This window comes from Monodon monoceros, unplaced genomic scaffold (genome assembly GCF_005190385.1).
Source record: "Monodon monoceros isolate NGI ecotype Baffin Bay Population unplaced genomic scaffold, NGI_Narwhal_1 Super_Scaffold_22, whole genome shotgun sequence".
NCBI lineage: Eukaryota > Metazoa > Chordata > Mammalia > Artiodactyla > Monodontidae > Monodon > Monodon monoceros.
In genome coordinates this window covers 53545412-53565338 of record NW_021703779.1, presented here as the reverse complement: position 1 = coordinate 53565338, position 19927 = coordinate 53545412, and the positions used below count along the sequence as shown (strand labels likewise).

The window sequence follows — 19927 nt, the reverse complement described above, 5'->3', positions numbered from 1 at the left end:
CCAGGTATTCCACAGATGCAAGGTACATCGAGTTGATTGTGGAGATTTAATCCACTGCTCCTGAGGCTGCACTGAGAAATTTCCCTTTCTCTTCTTTGTTTGCACAGCTCTTGGGGTTCAGCTTTGGATCTGGTCCCACCTCTGCATGTTGGTCGCTTGAGGGCTTCTTTTCTTTGCCGACACAGGTGGGGGTTAAAGGAACGGCAGATTAGGTGGCTCTGGCTCACTCAGGCCGGGGGGGGTGGGAGGGTTAAGGAATGTAGGGCAAGCCTGCGGCGGGCAGAGGCCAGCATGACATTGCAACAGCCTGAGGCATGCCATGTGTTCTCCCAGGGGAACTGTCCTTAGATCACGGGACTCTGGCAGTGGTGGGCTGCACAGGCTCCCAGGAGGGGAGGTGTGGATAGTGACCTGTGCTTGCACACAGGCTTCTTAGTGGCGGCAGCAGTAGCCTTAGCATTTCATGCCTGTCTCTGGTGTCTGCACTGATAGCCGTGGCTTGCACCCATCTCTGAAGCTCCTTTAGGTGGTGTTCTGAATCTGCTATCTTCCTGCAGCACAAAACAATGGTCTCTTGACTCTTAGGCAGGTCTAGACTTTTCCCCAGACTCCCTCCTGGTTAGCTGTGGTGCACTAACCCCCTTCAGGCTGTGTTCACACAGCCAACACCTGTCCTCTCCCTGGGATCCAAACTCCTAAACCCGAGTCTCAGCTCTCAGCCCACACCCACCCCAGTGGGTGAGGAGACAAGCCTCTTGGGCTGGTGAGTGCTGATCAGCCGCAATCCTCTGTGTGGGAATCTCTCCGCTTTGCCCTCTGCTCCCCATTGCTGCACTCTCCTCCGTGGCTCCAAAGCTTCCCCCTCACCCCCCCCGTCTCTGCCAGTGAAGGGGCTTCCTAGTGTGTGGAGACTTTTCCTCCTTCACAGCTCCCTCCCAGAGGTGCAGGTCCCATCCCTATTCTTTTGTCTCTGTTTTTTCTTTTGCCCTATCTAGGTGCATGGGGAGTTTCTTGCCTTTGGGAAGTCTGAGGTCTTCTGCCAGCGTTCATTAGGTGTTCTGTAGGAGTTGTTCCACATGTAGATGTATTTTTGATGTATTTGTGGGGAAGAAGGTGATCTCCACGTCTTATTCCTCTGCTACCTTGATGGTCCACCCTGAAGATAGTATTTAAGCCTTGGGATGGACAGGACAAGATGGTATCGCCTAGAGAGAGTAGAGGTAGAGAAGAAGGCTGGATATATTCCTGGGTTACCCTCACATTTAGATGTCCAGTGTGGGAACAGGGACAAGCGAAGCTGACTGAGGAAAAGGGGCCGAGCAGATGGGCAGAGATGGCAGCAGAGTCAGGCTGACAGGAGCAAAATTATAGGTGGAAGCAAGCAGATGGGGGCAAAGACACAGAAATGGACAAGACAGAGATAGAGACAGAAACAGAGACAAGGCAGACAGACACAGACAGGGAGAGAAAATGGCAGAGAAAGAGAGTCAGAAGGAGACAGACAGAGAGACATCAAATGAGAGAGAGGCAGGCAGACAGAGTCACACTCATGTGCACACACAAACACAACACATGCTCACACACACGCATGCAGACTGCAAGAGACAGAGGCAGACACAGACAGAAACAGAAATAGAAGCAGAGGCAGACAGACACAGTCAGAGACTGTCAGATAGGGAGTCAGAGACAGAAGCAGGCAGTAAAAGAGTCAGACCAAGAGAAACAGAATATAAGAGAGACAGATGGAGACACACACACACAGTGAGAGAGAAATCTAACATCCCTCCACCACCAGACTCACTTCCTATGAATTTCAGCTGCTACCTCCAGCACACTTTGTAGTCCACAGGTGTCATACTGTTATTCTGGCTACCTTATTACTCTTTCTTTCAGAGGAGGGAGAACCTCATTTTTATGGGCTGAATTACATCACCCCCCAAAATTCATGGGTTGAAGTTTAATCCCCAGTATCTCAGAATGTGACCATAACTCGAGTCTTGGCAGAATTAATTAATTTAAAATGAGGTCATTAGGATAGGCCTTAACCCAGTACAACCTGTGTCCTTATAAGAAGAGGAAATTGGGAGACATACATGTACAGAGGGAAAATGATACAAAGGCACAGGGAGAAGACAGCCATCCAAAAGCCAAAGAGAGACACCTGGAACAAATTCTTCCCTCATGGCCCTTAGAAGGAGCCAACCCTAGTGACACCTTGATTTCAGACTTCTACCCTCCAGAACTGTGAGAAAATAAATTTCTGTTGTTTAAGCCATCCAGTCTGTGGCACTTTGTTATGGCAGCCCTAGCTAACTCGTACACTCATGATTGTCCGACCTTAACCCAAGAACTTCCCCTGGCTCACTCTGATCTCCCTGAAACTCTTTACACGGTTCAGACATAGAGCCTCTGTAGGCGGGTCAAGCCTTAAGACAGGATGAGGATATTTTCCAGGTGGCCAGGCAGTCACAACCTCCCAAGGACTTATGGAATCCAATCTCTTTTCTGAAGTCAAGTCAGCACAACTAGCCAAACTTCTAGACTTGACTCAAGTCTGTCAGCTCACAAGGCATATAGCATGCAGTGTTAACATAGATGCAGCAGCAGACCGGCAGGCCTTTGGAGTGGTTCATGATTCTGGTATGCTGTGGAAAAAATTGGGGTTGCTTTCCTAGATGTTGCTGGTACTCCCATTAAGCATGGTAAGCAATCACAAGCTTTACTAGATGTCTTGCTCCCTCCTAAGGAATGGCATGTATTTAATCTGGAAGCTTATACTAAGGAACAAACCCATGAGGCCAAAGAACATTTTGGCTGACCACTATTCTAAAGAGGCTGCTCTCACCCAAGCCCAACAGGTTCAGCAAATTTAAAGACAATCTGTTTAGTCTGGGTCACTTTCATGAAATCTTGAGCAAGCTTCAATCACAAACACCAGTTCTTTTTTTCTTTAATACATATATTGGGAGAAACTTGGGTTTACCCTCCAGTCGGGTGGGTTTTAGAGTCACCAAGACAGCCTTTTGGTCTCACCAAAGCCTTTTGGTCTTTCCAAGACCCTCTGAAGTGGAGATTGGGAAAGCAAGACAAAACAGAAACAAAAACAAAAACGTGCACACCATGACCAATGAAGTAAACTGACTCGAAAATTATTCTGGGGCAATGTTGGTGGGAAATTTTTAATTGGATAGAATAGGATATCCCTGGTGCATACTGGACCTGCAAGACTCATAAACCTGGAAAATCTGTGAAGATGGTACATGGACAGGTGCCACAGCCTCAAGACTTTTTGAATATTTGCAAATGGAATTTACACAGCTCCCCACAATTATCTGCCCTTCCTCTGGATGGCTAGAAGCTTTCACTTGCCTAAAGGTAATAGCTCTTACCTTGGCTAAACAATCTATTATATTTTTGTTTTTCCTACTTGGGGAATACTTAATTTGTCTTTCTAGTGACAGAGGTACTCGTCTTACTGAGACCACAATTAAGGAATTTTTAAGGTTTCGCCCATTGGCCAAAAGCTACACCATCCTTACCATCCTTAATGCTCTGGGTGGGGGGAGGAGGGAGGGGAAGAATATATGTATACACACACATATATATACATTCGATGGTACTACTTTAAAATACCATTGGTACTACCAGTGGTCCTACTTTAAAATTAAAACATCCTTAACTCTCTAAAGACTTACAACCACCATAGCCTAAGGTATTCCTGTTGGTATCAATGGCCTTCCAGTCATCTCCCTCTGCCAATCATAGATTCTCAGCTTACGAACTTGTCACAGGCAGACAAAATGAGATTGGACATAATGTCCTCTGTCTTAGACTACACTTTGTTGCAAGCAGATATGGCCACATTTCATAAGGGACTAATGCAGTATGCTCAGACTCATTCCCAATAGGTATAAGCCACCATTCTGACAGAGCCATCTTGCGAGTATGTACACAACTTATAACCACGAGTCTTTGTATCCTGAAAGTGGCACTGGAAAAAAAATAAAAACACTCTGGGGCCTCATTGGAAGGGCCTTTAATTAAGTTGCCCTTTATGGCCAACACTGCAGTCAAGCTACAAGGAGTAGATCTTTGGGTTCATGTCTCCTAGCTAAGAAAACATCGACCTCAGACTGATGGTATTTCTACTTTAACCAGAAACCTTACACTGAAGGCTTCTGGGAATACCCTCAAAGCATTCCACTACAAGAAGAGGACAGCTTTACCAAGAACATCAGAACAAGCAGATGACCTTGGATAGTGAACACCTGCCACCCAGGACAACAGAATAAGGTCTTTGTTTCCACTTCATTACCTTGTTTTATATCATAACTCTGCTACTCACTATTGACAACCTTAACTCTGAATTTGTGCATCTTTGCAGTCACCTCCAAGTGCCGATCAAAAAGATGTTTCCAAACCTCCTTATCATTCCATTTCTGCTTCTTCTCTTTATCCTTTCTCTTTCTGTCCTTTTCATCTCCTCTCCTTTTACAAACACACAAAAGAGCTGGCATTTTCTAAGCCAGGCCTCCATTTGTGAAGGTAATGTCACTTATGACTGCTGCTTTGGCTCACCTTTGTTGCGGGCTCTGCGGTCCCTTTGCAAATACCCGTGCTTTACTCTGCTGGGAATCTCTCTCTCATCACCACTGCAGATTAGGATGCAACCCCTCCCAAGTTAGGGCTGCAATAATAACTTTTCCATATTAAACACCCCTTACACTATACACCCTCAGAGAAGGGGGTCTTGTCTTTTAGATCTGTATCCTGGGTCTCTAATCCCAAATTTATGAGATTAGTTTGCTGTGATGAAACATTTCTGACTGAAGGAGGAGCCTACACATAGTCTCTGACGAGTTTCTATATAACCTGGAGAGCCCCAAATGACTCAAATTTTATTTGAGGCTCAAATGCCTGCTGGCGTTCCTCTGCCAATGAGATCCTGTTTCCTTGCTTAGCATTTTCCCTTTTAAGACATTTAATCTCACCAATTTAATCAACTGGTTGTCCCTTTAGATCAGACTTAAAACCTCACTGCCAAACCAGAAGAATAAGCTGAGGTTAGGAACAGGTAGACCCTTCTGAAAAACATCCATTACCACCGATGAAGAAGAAGAACTGTGTGAAGAAGCCAATAGACTAAGCATCAATTTTGAGGGACTCATCATTGCTTGGGATGGGTTTTATGATACAGCTATCACCTGAGGGGTACCCTATGGACCCCACAATTACACAGTGGCTGGATGTAATGCTTGAGTACTCCATGCCATCATCTATGAAGTTACCTGAGCCACCAATGATACCATTAAAAATACTGCATACTTGCTTGATAAATACAGAAATTCCAAAAGGCTGTCTCCCATCATCAACTGGCATCATTCTGGCACTAAGGGAAGAACATGCACCGTCATTGGTGACAATTGTTGCAAGTGGAGTCCCAGAAACTCTTATCGTGCCTTGGTGTATTAATGCATCTCTGAAGATAAGTAAAACATTTGATAACTAAAACATTTGGTAAGTGAATGACATTGTCCTGACCTCTAGGACATTGTGAGTTGGCTTCAGGTGGCAGGGATGGGACATCTTTTCCTACATATTCCAAGTAAGGCTGTCCTCCTTACACATTTTTTTCCCTCAAGGGCTAGTGACTCCTCATTAATCAGTCCTATCACATCTAATCAGGAGCAGTGGTACCAAGTAGATGATCCAATCCATGATTAAGGAAAACAAAAAACCAAAGAACAAGCCTCTTCCGACTCTCTTCAAGAAATTCCTTTAACTCTAGCTCCTGAGCGGTCTTATTGATCTGTCTATATCTATATCATATCTATATCCATATCCATATCTATATCATCTATATCTATATATCTTCTTCTAGATGGTCCAGCAATGAAAAATAATTCATCTTGGCCAAGGGGACTGTGAAAGGACTAAAAGAGGCATGACGAAAGGTCTCTAATGTCCCCCTTTCCTTCCTTCCCTTTCCTTTCCTCTCTTTTTCCTTCCCCTCTTCCTTCCTTCCTTCCTAGTTCCTTCCTTCCTTCTTTCCTTCCTTCCTTTCTTTTCTCTCTTCCTCCCCCACTCTGTGAACTTTGGCTACAAGGCTTGCAAAAACTGTTCTCAGAAAATACTGTTCTGTTGCTTATTGAGATTGCATCAATCACCCTGAGCAAAGAGCACAACACCAGGAATGACCTCCAACTGTGAATTGCAGTGAAAGAAGAAAACTGCTGCCTAATGCAAAACAGAAAGAATACCTATCCTGCTACCCTATAAAACTCTGACTTTGCTTAAATTAAGTCACTTACTCTTCATTTGCTCCCTGAGGCATATCAATGGAATAAGCCTCTAGCCTCTATTTGAATCACATATCACTTTCTTGTAACAGATCTTAAACCTTTAGTCCCTGCTTGATTATTTTAATAAAAGAAATATATGCCCTGAAAGATTTATGAACAAAGGTATTCACTTTCACTATAGTATCAATTATAGTAGAAATAGATAGGGAAGTAGTTAAATAATTATGCTAAAAATATTTGATGGACTTTTAGATATCCATAAAATTAAGTTTTTCATTATATTGAATGATAAGAGTATTTTAAATTCTTTTTATCCCAAAAGGTAGTAGTGTATGTGTGTGTATATATACATATATTTATACATATATACATATACACACAAGTATTTGGAATAAAAGGAGTGAATGAAATACAGTAACATCTTTGCAGTGATCTTCTCTGGGCAAAGAGATTCTGGGTGATGGATATGGTCACTTTAATGCTTCCCCAAATTTTTTAATCGCCACAATACATATACTGAGGATGGAGAGAAACTCTCATAGGAACTCATGCAATATCAGGATTTCCCTTCCCCAGAGTCAAAACTGCAGCATGCAAACTGCCGGTAAAGTTGGCCCAGGTATGATTTACTGCATGCATGTAAATTTTGAACCTCAGCCTCAGTCTTTGGGGAAAGCTCTACATTTGGAGAAGAAAGACCACAAGGGAGGAGAGACATTGTAAAGAGGCTTAAGGAAACACAGAGAATTCCTCCAGGAAGCAGGCCAAACTCTTCCACAAACATGACCGCAGGCCTTCAAACACTACTTCTTACTAGTTTCTAGTCTCACAACCAGGCAAGTTTGCTGAAAGGTTAAGGAGAGTAAACCATATAATCTAGCTGGAGCAATTCACACTACACATGGGGGCTATGCTCCTGGTCAATATAAAATGACAACACAAATAGGCATCCCTGTAATATTAATAATAGCAAACAACCTAAGTGTTTAACAGTATAGTATGACTAGGAGTGGGCAGAGAAGAAGCTGCTACAGGAATAATTATACCAACATGACAGCATGTCCCTCGATCTGAGAGGATAGCAACCAAAATACATTTAAAGGGAGGTCAGGATATGGGTAGATATGAGAAGGATAAAGGCACTGAATCTTCAGCTTTTGTACAGGGCAGCCAGTATATACTGTTCTGTTTCTGACATTAACTGTAAATCAGAGACATAAACAACTTTGTATACATTAGAAACATGCAGAAGGAGGGCTATGTGAAAACTCAGATTGTTATGTTGTAGAGTTTTTGATGAGTGAGTCTGAGATGGGTACTGTAAATTTGAATTTCTAACAAGTTCCCAGGTTATGCTGATGCTGCTGGTGCAGGTGCCTTGCCTTCAAAACCACTGACCTAAATACATCAAGAGTAGAGTTAAAGATAGGATGAGTATATATATCCATTTGTATTATTTTTTAGATTCCACATATAAGTGATATCATACATCATTTGTCTTTCTCTGTCTGACTGAATTCACTAAGCATAATATTCTCTAGGTCCATCCACGTTGCTGCAAATGGCAGAGTTTCCTTCTATTTTATGGCTAAGTAGTATTCTATTGTGTGTGTGTGTGTGTGTATCTCACATCTTCTTAAACCAATCATTTGTTGATAGGCACTTGGGTTGCTTCCATGTCTTGGCTATTGTAAATAGTGCTGCTATGAACATTGGAATGCATGTATCTTTTCGAATTAATGAAATTAATATAATATTGTAAATCAACTATGTTTCAATTTTAAAAAAAGATAGGGTATGTATCTTACAAATGAGCAGAATGGGTAAAAAGAAAATTGGCAAAAGCACCAACCATATAGAAAATCATAGAAAACAAAAGAAAATGCAAACATATATAATACAACGTACTATGATATAATAACACGTGTGGGTATCTTAATTATAGTAGGATTATGGAGAAAAGACAAAGAGGTAAAAAGTTGTTTTTTCATTTTCCCTGGTGAGATTCTACGTTTTACTCAGAGAAAGGGATCTGGAATAATTGATTGGCCATAACTTTGTCACAACACAGAAAAACCCTGCTCCAGATGGTGTTCAGAGACACTAGACAGGATGAACTCTCCATGGGAGTGAGAGTAGCTAGAAATGTGAAGAAGTCTAAATATGGAGCTCAGGGCCAACCACACCCAGAAGTCAGGAAGAGGAAGACCAGCAAAATCTGAGAAGGAGCAGTCAGTGAGGTAGGAGGAACACCAGGAAAATGTGTTCTTCTAGAAGCCAAATGAAGTAAAAGTTTCAAGGAGGAAGGAGTTATCAGTTGTCTCAAATGCAGCTGAGAGGGTCAAGTAAGATGAAGACTGGGGAAATAGCAATTGGATTCAGCAACATAGAGGTCATTTGTGACACAGATACAATCAGTTTCAGTGGAGTATTGGAGAGAAGGCCTGAATGGAGTGTGTTCACGTGAAAATGGGAGGAAAGGATTTGGAGACAGTGAATATAGACATGCCTTTGAGGGATATTTGCCAGAAAGGGGAGGAGAAAAATGGTGTGGTAGCTGGAGGCATTAAGTGGGAGAAGTTATAGCATGTCTGTTTACTAATGAGAATGAAAGAAAAAAGAAGGAAACTTGATGATAAAAGAGAGGGGGTGGGTGGGAGAATTTCTAGAGCAGTTTCCTTGGGAAATTGTCAAGTATGAATGGGATCCAGTGCATCATTTGAAAAACAGGAGGAAGTGCCAAATATCATGAGCACAGGTGGAGTGGGGTGGCAGTGGGAGTTTGTAGAAGTTCTCCTCTTATTGCCTCTATGTTTTTAGTGAAGTGGAAAACAAGGTCACTGGCACTGAATGAGGATGGGAGAGAAGTTGATGGGAGTATGAGGAGGGAGAAAAAGGTAGGAAAAGTGTCATCCAAGAGAGTAGGTGAATGAATGAGCTAGGGTATTGGTTCTTAACTCCAGCTTCACATTAGAATTACCTGGAGGAAGATAAGGGTCTAGTTTCATTCTTTTACATGTGAATATCCAATATCCCAGCACCATTTATTGAAGAATAAATACTCTATTGAGCATTCTTGGCTCCCTTCTCAAATATTAGTTGACTGCTAAACTTATGGTGGTAATCATTTCACAATATATGTAAATCAAGTCATTACGCGGTACACTTTAAATTTATACAGTGCTGTATGTCAACTATATCTCGATAAAACTGGACAAAGATAAAAATTAAAAAATGAAATACAAAAACAACAAAAAAAGAATCACCTGGAGAGCTGTTAACAGTTTGGGGTACCAATTAATGCAGGATTTTTAGAGCCAGAGCCAGAGCACTATTCTTACTAAAAGCTCTTGGATCTTATTCAAATATTCAGCCAAAGTTGGAAGGAACTGCACTAGGAAAATGTAGTATTATTGCCAGACAACTTTAAAGACCCACTTGAGGTTCACGGTCATGGATTTATGGTGTTACCATTCATCATGGTTTCTCCAGCTACATTCAACCGGGGATTGGAAGGCTGCAGGTTTTAAGTAGGTAGAGAGATGAATTGACAGAAATTGAAGTTTGGTGAGAGGCAGAGGGTGGCGAGGGCAGAGAGAGAGACAGAGAGAGAAAGAGAGAGAGGGATTTGAAGTTATATGTACATAGGAGAGGTATTTTAATAATTGATCAAAGACCTGAAACTGGGTAAGAGGGAAATGAGGACATAAAAAGTTTGAGGAACAGTGAAAAGTTGGTAGGATTACTGGATAGTAGGTCCCAGTGGGGTTGTAGAGCTGTCAGTTTCAGGGTGTTTGTGGAAGTGGGCTGGAGAAAGGAGGTATCTATTGGGACATTGCAATGCTTGAAATTGAGATGACTTGCAGTTATTGATGACACAGTCCAGGACAATATTTTCAATAGAGTGATAATTCCCACCCCTAGTGCATGTTTTGGAAATGTGTATGGGCATTTTTGGATGTCAAAGACAGGGGGCATTACTGGCTCTCAGTGTGCCAAGATCAGCGATGTGCAGGACATCCCTTCAGTGGAAGATAACACGATCGTCAAATAGATTACTGAATATATATTGAGGTGAAAAAGCCATCTAAAATCATTCCAAGGTAGAAACGAACTCCATTTTGTGTATAACCACAAATTATATAGTTTACACAGTTTTAATATGGACTGATTTTATTATATATGAAATGATCATGTAAATCGAGGGAACATTGTATTTTGCTTATTCTTTCACAGTTTTACCAATAATTGTTCACCCTTTCAGAAAATCGTATCTCTGAAAGCAACTGCAACTTGTGGTGTTTGAGTAGCCAGTACAATACACCTGATTTGAAATGTTTGGAATTCACAGGAATTTTGTGAACAGGTAAAGGAATAAATTTATTTGGCCCTCATTTCAAATTGGGTAAAATAACAGTACCTACCTCACAGTGTCCTTGTGGGTATGTATTATTCCCAAACTAATCAACACTTACAACAGTCCTATGCAAATAGGAAGACCTCAGCAAGTGTTAGCTGTTAGTTCCATCATCATTATCGTTGTCGTCATCATCATTATTATTTTAGAGATCCAGAAGTTACAGGTTATTTTGAAGTTTGTGGCAGACACTATCTCCAAGATGAGAAAATCTCTTTATCTATTTATTTACCTCTCAACCGTCTTGCGAACCAAAGAGGCAAGCCTCAGTATCAGCTGGTATCTCTTACATAGAAAATGTATAAAGAGGCCCAATGTTAGGATGATGCAGGGGGACGTGCCCAGAAAGAAGGGCATAAAACAGGCATGAAACAGGAAAAGTCCCCTCCATTCACTGTTGTATATTATGAGAAGGCTCAAATTTTATTTATCCTGGAATTCACATAATTATATTTTCCTCCTCAGGTTTTCCTGCATACAAATTTTCCTATGAATACTATCTCCCTGTGCAAAGAATAATTTAGTCAAACCCCCTTGTTTTCCTGGAGAACCTCTACGCTTCCTTCAAACCCAAATTAAGGATGACACTGGTGAAAAGGGAAGAGTAAGGACCTCCGGGAAATTATCTCTTTCTTAAAAATAACAGGAAAACTGGCAGAAAATGCAAGCTTTCTGGTGTTTTAATTTGCCCTATTTCCATTCCTCCCCCATCTTCATGGTAACTGTGAGAAACAACAGCCTGAAATCACAGTGAACACCAACAGCCTGAGAGGACAGAACAGGAATGGAGTTCCATCAAAGACCCATTCCCAGAGAACTGTTATTATTTGACCTGTCTGGTGATTCCCTGGAAGCCCTGGTGGACAACCACTCACAAGGTTGTCTTTATTTGACCTGACTTAGAGCTCACCCAATGGGAAACACATTTTCCCCAGGGGCAATTGTCAAAAACTGTTAGAGGCAATAGTTTAGGATCACGGTTGCCTCCAGCAGTGGATAAACAGGTGGAGAAGACAGTAGGCTAACCAAAATGTTAAAAGGAATATCAGGGAATTGAGGTGTCCGTGTGGAGTTTTGCTAAGCTCCTACATATTCCTGGGAATGTAAAAGGCCATGCATAAGATTGTGCCCAGGCACAGGAAAGACATGAGAAGACTTTAAGCTCTCTCATTCAGGCTGACCTTGAAGCTCCTTGCAAGGAGAAAGTGGAGGTTAAGGCAGAGTTGTCAATGGACTGACTGAGGGGTTGAAGGTATGTCCCAATATGTACACAGAGCCCCATGGCACACTGGGAGACTTACTGATTCCAGGTGTTTAAGGAAATCATCTGTCCAATTATTACCTGACCACTGACTAACCAAGCAGAGGCTTTAGTGGTCACACATGACAAAGAATACAGACTTCACATCATTATTTCAGAAAATCATTAGTCAAATAGAACTATAACAGTAACAACAACAAAAAAAACTGGGATGGGAGTGAGGATCAGAAATCTGATTTCCATGGTTGCCATAATATGTACAGTTTTCAAGGGAAAAAGAACCTCAGGGGACATGCAAAAGATATGAAAACAAATCCCAAACACAGGAAAAAGATGTAATCAATAGAAACCATTACTGAGGAAGCCCAGACTTTGGCCTTACTAGCCAAAGGCTTAAGTCTTCTATTTTAACATGTACAAATCTCTAAAATCATCTATTTTAACATGTGCAAAAAAACTGATGTAAAGAGGGTGATTTCAGCAAAATAGAATAAATTTCCAGCACTTGTACCCTCATAGGAACATCAATTTGGACAACAATCCACACATAAAACTGCCTTCCCAAGAGCTAAGTATTCCAGGTGAAGGATTACAGCAAATGGGTGGAGCACGGAAATAAGAAAAGATACATTGAGGAGGATATGAAAGTCAGTTTCACATTACCTCTGTCAGCCTTTCCCCAAACCTGAGCATCCCAGTGTGGAGAGAGACACTCTTCCTGTTGGGGAAGGAGAGTGAAGTGAGCACCCAACTTTACTGTGGTCCCAAGCACCAGACACATGCAAGCACCAGGCCAGCCCCTGTAGGCTCAGGCTTTAGGTCATCTCCCACAACCCAATCTACACACTCACACCAGTGCCAACTCACCTCCCATGGACTCAAGCTCCAAGCAGCCTCTTGAGACCCCTGGCTTTCAGCCTTCCCCCAGGGCCAAGCCATCCCTTGGAGAGCCAGTTTCCAGGCCCACTCCAGTGGTCTCTGGAATCTGGTCAGCCCCCACAGCCCTAGCCTCCAAGCCAGGTCCCTTGGCCCCTGTCTCCAGGATTTCCACAGCTCCAGGCTACCCCCACAGATCCAGGCTCCCAGCCTGCCTCCACATCAGCCAGACAGCCATAGCCAGCCCCAGCCACTAGGCTGGTCCCTGTGGACCCAGTGGTGAAGCCCACCCCAGTGGCAACTGGTGCATGGTTGGCCCCCATGGACCCAGGATCCAGGCCCACTCACATGGACCCAGGTGCCAGGCCCAACACTCTGGGCTCCAGCACCAGGTCTGCCATGAAGATAGAAGCTCCAGGCCTGCTCCAGTGGACCCACCACCACAGAGTCAGGCACCATGCCAGTCCCTGTTGATTCAAGCAATGGTCCAGCCCTCGTGCACCCAACTGCCAGGACTACCCAAGTGTTGATCAAGGCACCAGACTCCAGCAACAAGGCTGCCTGCAGAAACCACCAGAGTCACCCAGAATCTCTGGACAGGGCAACTGGTGAAAGACTTTCTCTGCCAAAGCCAGTGTGTAAAGACTGGAAGAGATGCCAACTTCTCCAAATGAGAAGACACCAACACAATGACACAAAGATCACAAAAAATCAGGGAAACATGACAGGACCAAGGAAACTAATAAAGCTCCAATATATGACCTTAAAGAAACGGAGAACTATGAATTATCTCACAAAGTATTCAGAATAATCCTCTTAAAGAAATTCAGTGAACTAAAAGAAAACACAGATAAGACAACTGAATGAAATTAGGAAAACAATACATGAACAAAATGAGAGGTTCAACAGAGAAATAGAAACCATTAAAATAAAACCAAACAGAAATCCAAGAGTTACAGAGTACAATGATGGAACTGAAGAATTCAATAGAGAACTTCAACAGGATACTCGACCAAGCAGAAAGTACAACCAGTGATGTCAAAGACAGGTTATCTGAAATTATCCAGCCAGAGAAGCATGAAGAAAAAAAAGAATAATTAAACAGATGAAGAAAGCCTAAGTCAATTATTGGATAGCATTAAAAAAAAAACAATCCATGCATTATTGGAGTCCTGGAAGGAGAGAAAAGGAAGAAAGGAGCAAACAGCTTATTTAAAGAAATAATGCTGAGAACTTCTCAAATATGGGGAGAGATTTGGAAACCTAAGTTTATGAAACACATAGGTCCCCCAAAAGATTCAATCCAAAAAGATCTTCTCCAAGACATATTGTAATAAAAATGTCTAAAATCAAAGACAAAGAGAGAACCTTGAAAGAAGCAAGAGGACAAAAATCCTCACATAAAGGGAACCCCCCCATAACGCTATCAGTGGGTTTTCTCGGCAGAAAACTTGCAGGCCAGGAGAGATTGGGAAGGTATATTTAAAGTGCTAAAGAAAAACACTGCCAAATAAGAATACTTTACCCTGAAAAGTCTTTCTTCAGAGATGAAGGAGAGATAAAGCCTTTCCCAAACAAAAACTGAAGGAGTATATCACGACTAGACCTGCCCTACAAGAAACACTAAAGGGAATTCTTCAAATTGAAACAAAAGGATGCTAATTAGTAACATGACAACATATGAAAAAGCATAAAACTCACTGTAAAGGTAAGAATATAGTCAAATTCAGAAGACTAATACTGTAATCGTGGTGCATAAATTACTTTAAACTCTAGTATAGAAGTTAAAAGGCAAACATATTAGAAATATCAAAAACTACAATAATTTGCTAATGGATACACCACATATAAAAGACATAAATTGTGACATCAATAACATAAAATGTTGGCCAGGAGGGTGGGTGTGGGGGAGAAGTTAAAGCATAGAGATTTTTTTATATGGTAGCAGTTAAGTTGTTATCAACTTAAAATGGATTGTTATATCTATGAGATGTCTTATGTAGGCCCCATGGCCCTCACAAAGCAAAAACCTAGAAAAGATAAAAGAGAAAGGAATCAAAGCCTACCACTATGGAAAAATCATCAAATCTCTCTCCATCTCCCTCTCTCTGTCTCTCTCAGTCTCTCTGTCTCTCTCGGTCTCTCTGTCTCTGTCTCTTTCTCTCTCTCTCTCACACACACACTTGCACACACACACGCACACACACACGACAAGAGGGGGATAAGGAAACAAAGGAGCTACAAAAGAGCCAGAAAACAATTAATACAGCAAAAGCAGTTCTAAGAGGGAAGTTTACAGTGATAAATGCCCACATTAATATAAAGAAAAATCTCAAACAAACAACCTAATTTTGCACCTCAAGGAACTAGAAAATGAAGAACAAACTAAGCCCCTTGTTCACAGAAGAAAGAAATCACAAAGATCAGAACAGAAATCAATGAAATAGAGACTAGAAAAACAATAGAAAAATCAATGAAACAAAAGATTTGGTTTCTCAAAACGATAAACAAAATTGGAGAAGTCTCAGCTAGACTGACTAATAAAAAAAGAGAGAGGAGGAAGGTGCTGGGAAGATGGCGGAAGAGTAAGACGCGGAGATCACCTTCCTCCCAACAGATACACCAGAAATACATCTACACGTGGAACAACTACAGAACACCTACTGAATGATGGCAGAAGACCTCAGACCTCCCAAAAGGCAAGAAACTCCCCACCTACCTGGGTAGGGCAAATGAAAAGAAGAAAAAACAGAGACAAAAAAATAGGGACAGCACCTGCACCAGTGGGAGGGAGCTGTGAAGGAGGAAAAGTTTCCACACACTAGGAAGCCCCTTTGAGGGCGGAGACTGCGGGAGGCAGAGGGGGGAGCTTCGGAGCCGCGGAGGAGAGTGCAGCAACAGGGGTGTGGAGGGTAAAGCGGGGAGATTCCTGCACAGAGGATCGGTGCCAACCGGCACTCACCAGCCCGAGAGGCTTGTCTGCTCACCTGCCGGGGCGGGCGGGGCTGCGAGCTGAGGCTCGGGTTTTGGTTGGAACGCAGGGCGAGGACTGGGGTTGGCAGCTTGAACATAGCCTGAAGGGGTTAGTGCACCGCGGCTAGCCACGAGGGAGTCCGGGGAAAAGTCTGCACCTGCCAAAGAGGCAAGAGACTTTTTCTTCCCTCTTTGTTTCCTGGTGCGTGAGGAGAGGGGTTTAAGAGTGCTGCTTAAAGGAACTCCAGAGACGGGCGCGAGCCGCGGCTAAAAGCGCAAACCCCGGAGACGGGCGCGAGCCGCGGCTAAAAGCGTGGACCCCAGGGACGGGCAGAAGATGCTAAGGCTGCTGCTGCCGCCAGCAAGGGGCCTGTGTGCGAGCACAGGTCACTATCCACACCCCTCTTCCAGGGAGCCTGTGCAGCCCCCCACTGCCAGGTTCCCGGGATCCAGGGACAATTTCCCCGGGAGAATGCACAGCGGGCCTCAGGCTGGTGCAACATCACACTGGCCTCTGCCGCCGCAGGTCTGCCCCGCATGCCGTGCCCCTCCCTACCCCCCAGCCTGAGTGAGCCAGAGCCCCCGAATCAGCGGCTCCTTTAACCCCGTCCTGTCTGAGCAAAAAACAGAGGCCCTCCAGCGACCTACACGCAGAGGCAGGGCCAAATCCAAAGCTGAGCCCCTGGGAGCTGTGAGAACAAAGAAGAGAAAGGGAAATCTCTCCCAGCAGCCTCAGGAGCAGCGGATTAAAGCTCCACAATCAACTTGAGGTACCCTGAATCTGTGGAATACATGAATAGACAATGAATCATCCCAAATTGAGGAGGTGGACTTCGAGAACAAGATCTATGATTTTTTCCCCTTTTCCTCTTTTTGTGAGGGTGTATGTGTATGCTTCTGTGTAAGATTTTGTCTGTATAGCTTTGCTTCCAACATTTGTCCTAGGGTTCTATCCGTCCATTGTTTTGTTTTAAATTTTTTTCTTAATAATTTAATAACTTTATTATACCTTTCTTTCTTTCTTTCTTTCTTTCTTTCCTTCCTTCCTTCTATCCCTCCTTTAGACAACGAATCATCACAAATTGAGGAGGTGGACTTGGAGAGCAAGATTTATGATTTTTTCCCCTTTACCTCTTTTTGTGAGGGTGTATGTGTATGCTTCTGTGTAAGATATTGTCTGTATAGCTTTGCTTCCAACAGTTGTCTTAAGGTTCTATTCGTCCCTTTTTGATTTTTTTCTAAATCATTATTTTTTAATTCAATAACTTTATTATACTTTACTTTATTTTACTGTATCTTCTTTCTTTCTGTCTTTTTTCCTTCCTTCCCTCCTTCCTTCCTCCCTCCCTCCCTCCTTTCTTTCCTTCTTGCCTTCTTTCCTTCTTTTCTTCTTTCTGCCTTCCTTCCTTCCTTCCTTCCCTCCTCTCTTTCTTTCTTTAATTCTTTCTTTCCTTCTTCATACTTCTACTAATTCTCTCTACTTGTTCTCCCTTTTATTCTGAGCCGTGTGGATGAAAGGCTCTTACTGCTCCAGCCAGTAGTCAGGGCTCTGCCTCTGAGGTGGGAGAGCCTACTTCAGGACACTAGTCAACAAGAGACCTCCCAGCTCCACATTATATCAAACGGCAAAAATCTCCCAGAGACCTCCATCTTAACACCAGCACCCAGCTGCACTCACCGACCAGCAAGCTACCGTGCTGGACAACCTATGCCAAACAACTAGCAAAACAGGAACACAACCCCATCCATTAGCAGAGAGACTGCCTAAAATGATAGTAAGTCCACAGACACCCCAAAACACACAACCAGACGTGGACCTGCCTACTAGAGAGACAAGAACCAGCCTCATCCACCACAACACAGGCACTAGTCCCCTCCACCAAGAAGCCTACACAACCCACTGAACCAACATTAGCCACTGGGGACAGACATCAAAAACAACGGGAACTACGAACCTGCAGCCTGCAAAAAGGAGACCCCAAACACAGTAATATAAGCAAAATGAGAAGACAGAAAACACACAGCAGATGAAGGAGCAAGATACAAATGCACCAGACCTAACAAATGAAGAGGAAATAGGCAGACTACCTGAAAAAGAATTCGGAATGATGATAGTAAGGATGATCCACAATCTTGGAAACAGAATGGATAAAATGCAAGAAACATTTAACAAGGATCTAGAAGAAATAAAGATGAAACAAGCAATGATGAACAACACAATAAATGAAATTAAAAGTACTCTAGATGGGATCAGTAGCAGAATAACTGAAGCAGAAGAACGGATAAGTGACCTGGAAGATAAAAAAGTGGAAATAACTACTGCACAGCAGAATAAAGAAAAAAGAATGAAAAGAACTGAGGACACTCTCAGAGACCTCTGGGACAACATTTAACGCACCAACATTCGAATTATAGGGTTCCAGAAGAAGAAGAGAAAAAGAAAGGGACTGAGAAAATATTTGAAGAGATTATAGTTGAAAACTTCCCTAATATGGGAAAGGAAATAGTTAATCAAGTCCAGGAAGCACAGAGAGTCCCATACAGGATAAATCCAAGGAGAAATATGCCAAGACACATATTAATCAAACTGTCAAAAATGAAATACAAAGAAAGCATATTAAAAGCAGCAAGGGAAAAACAACAGATAACACACAAGGAAATCCCCATAACGTTAACAGCTGATCTCTCAGCAGAAACTCTGCAAGGCAGAAGGGAGTGGCAGGACAAACTGAAAGTGATGAAGGAGAAAAACCTACAACCAAGATTTCTCTACCCAGCAAGGATCTCATTCAGATTTGATGGAGAAATTAAAACCTTTACAGACAAGCAAAAGCTGAGAGAGTTCAGCACCACCAAACCAGCTTTACAACAAATGCCAAAGGAACTTCTCTAGACAAGAAAAACAAGAGAAGGAAAAGACCTATAATAATGAACACAAAACAATTTAGAAAATGGGAATCGGACCATACATATCGATAATTACCTTAAATGTAAATGGACTAAATGCTCCCACCAAAAGACACAGATTGGCTGAATGGATACAAAAACAAGACCCTTATATATGCTGTCTACAAGAGACCCACTTCAGACCTAGAGACACATACAGACTGAAAGTAAGGGGATAGAAAAAGATATTTCATGCAAATAGAAACCAAAAGAAAGCTGGAGTAGCAATTCTCATATCAGACAAAATAGACTTTTAAATAAAGACTATTAGAAGAGACAAAGAAGGACACTGCACAATAATCAAGGGATCGATCCAAGAAGAAGATATAACAATTGTAAATATTTATGCACCCAACATAGGACCACCTCAGTACATAAGGCGAGTACTAACAACCATAAAAGGGGAAATTGACAGTAACACATTCATAATAGGGGACTTTAACACCCCACTTTCACCAATGAACAGATCATCCAAAATGAAAATAAATAAGGAAACACAAGCTTTAAATGATACATTAAACAAGATGGACTTAATTGATATTTATAGGACACTCCTTCCAAAAACTATAGAATACATATTTTTCTCAAGTGCTCATACAACATTCTCCAGGATAGATCATATCTTGGGTCACAAATCAAGCCTTGGTAAATATAAGAAAATTGAAATTGTATCAAGTATCTTTTCCGAGAACCACACTATGAGACTAGACATCAATTACAGGAAAAGATCTGTAAAAAAAATACAGACACATGGAGGCAAAACAATACACTACTTAATAATGAAGTGATCACTGAAGAAATGAAAGAGGAAATAAAAAAATACCTAGAAATAAATGTCAATGGAGACACAACGATCCAAAACCTATGGGATGCAGCAAAAGCAGTTCTAAGTGGGAAGTTTATAGCAACACAAGCCCACCTTAAGAAGCAGGAAACGTCTCGAATAAACAACCTAGCCTTGCACCTCAAGCAATTAGAGAAAGAACAAAAAAACGCCAAAGCTAGTAGAAGGAAGGAAATTATAAAAATCAGATCAGAAATAAATGAAAAAGAAATGAAGGAAACAATAGAAAAGATCAATAAAACTAAAAGCTGCTTCTTTGAGAAGATAAACAAAATAGATAAACCACTAGCCAGACTCATCAAGAAAAA

At 42.2% G+C, this 19927-nt stretch overlaps 1 long non-coding RNA gene across 1 annotated transcript; it reads left to right on the top strand.

The window, feature by feature from the left end:
- The first annotated feature begins 7970 nt into the window (after positions 1-7970).
- LOC114906499 lies at positions 7971-15510 on the top strand. The gene is made up of 2 exons (XR_003796443.1): positions 7971-10668; positions 11185-15510. It is a non-coding gene; the product is annotated as an uncharacterized LOC114906499 (long non-coding RNA).
- The last annotated feature ends 4417 nt before the right edge of the window (positions 15511-19927 follow it).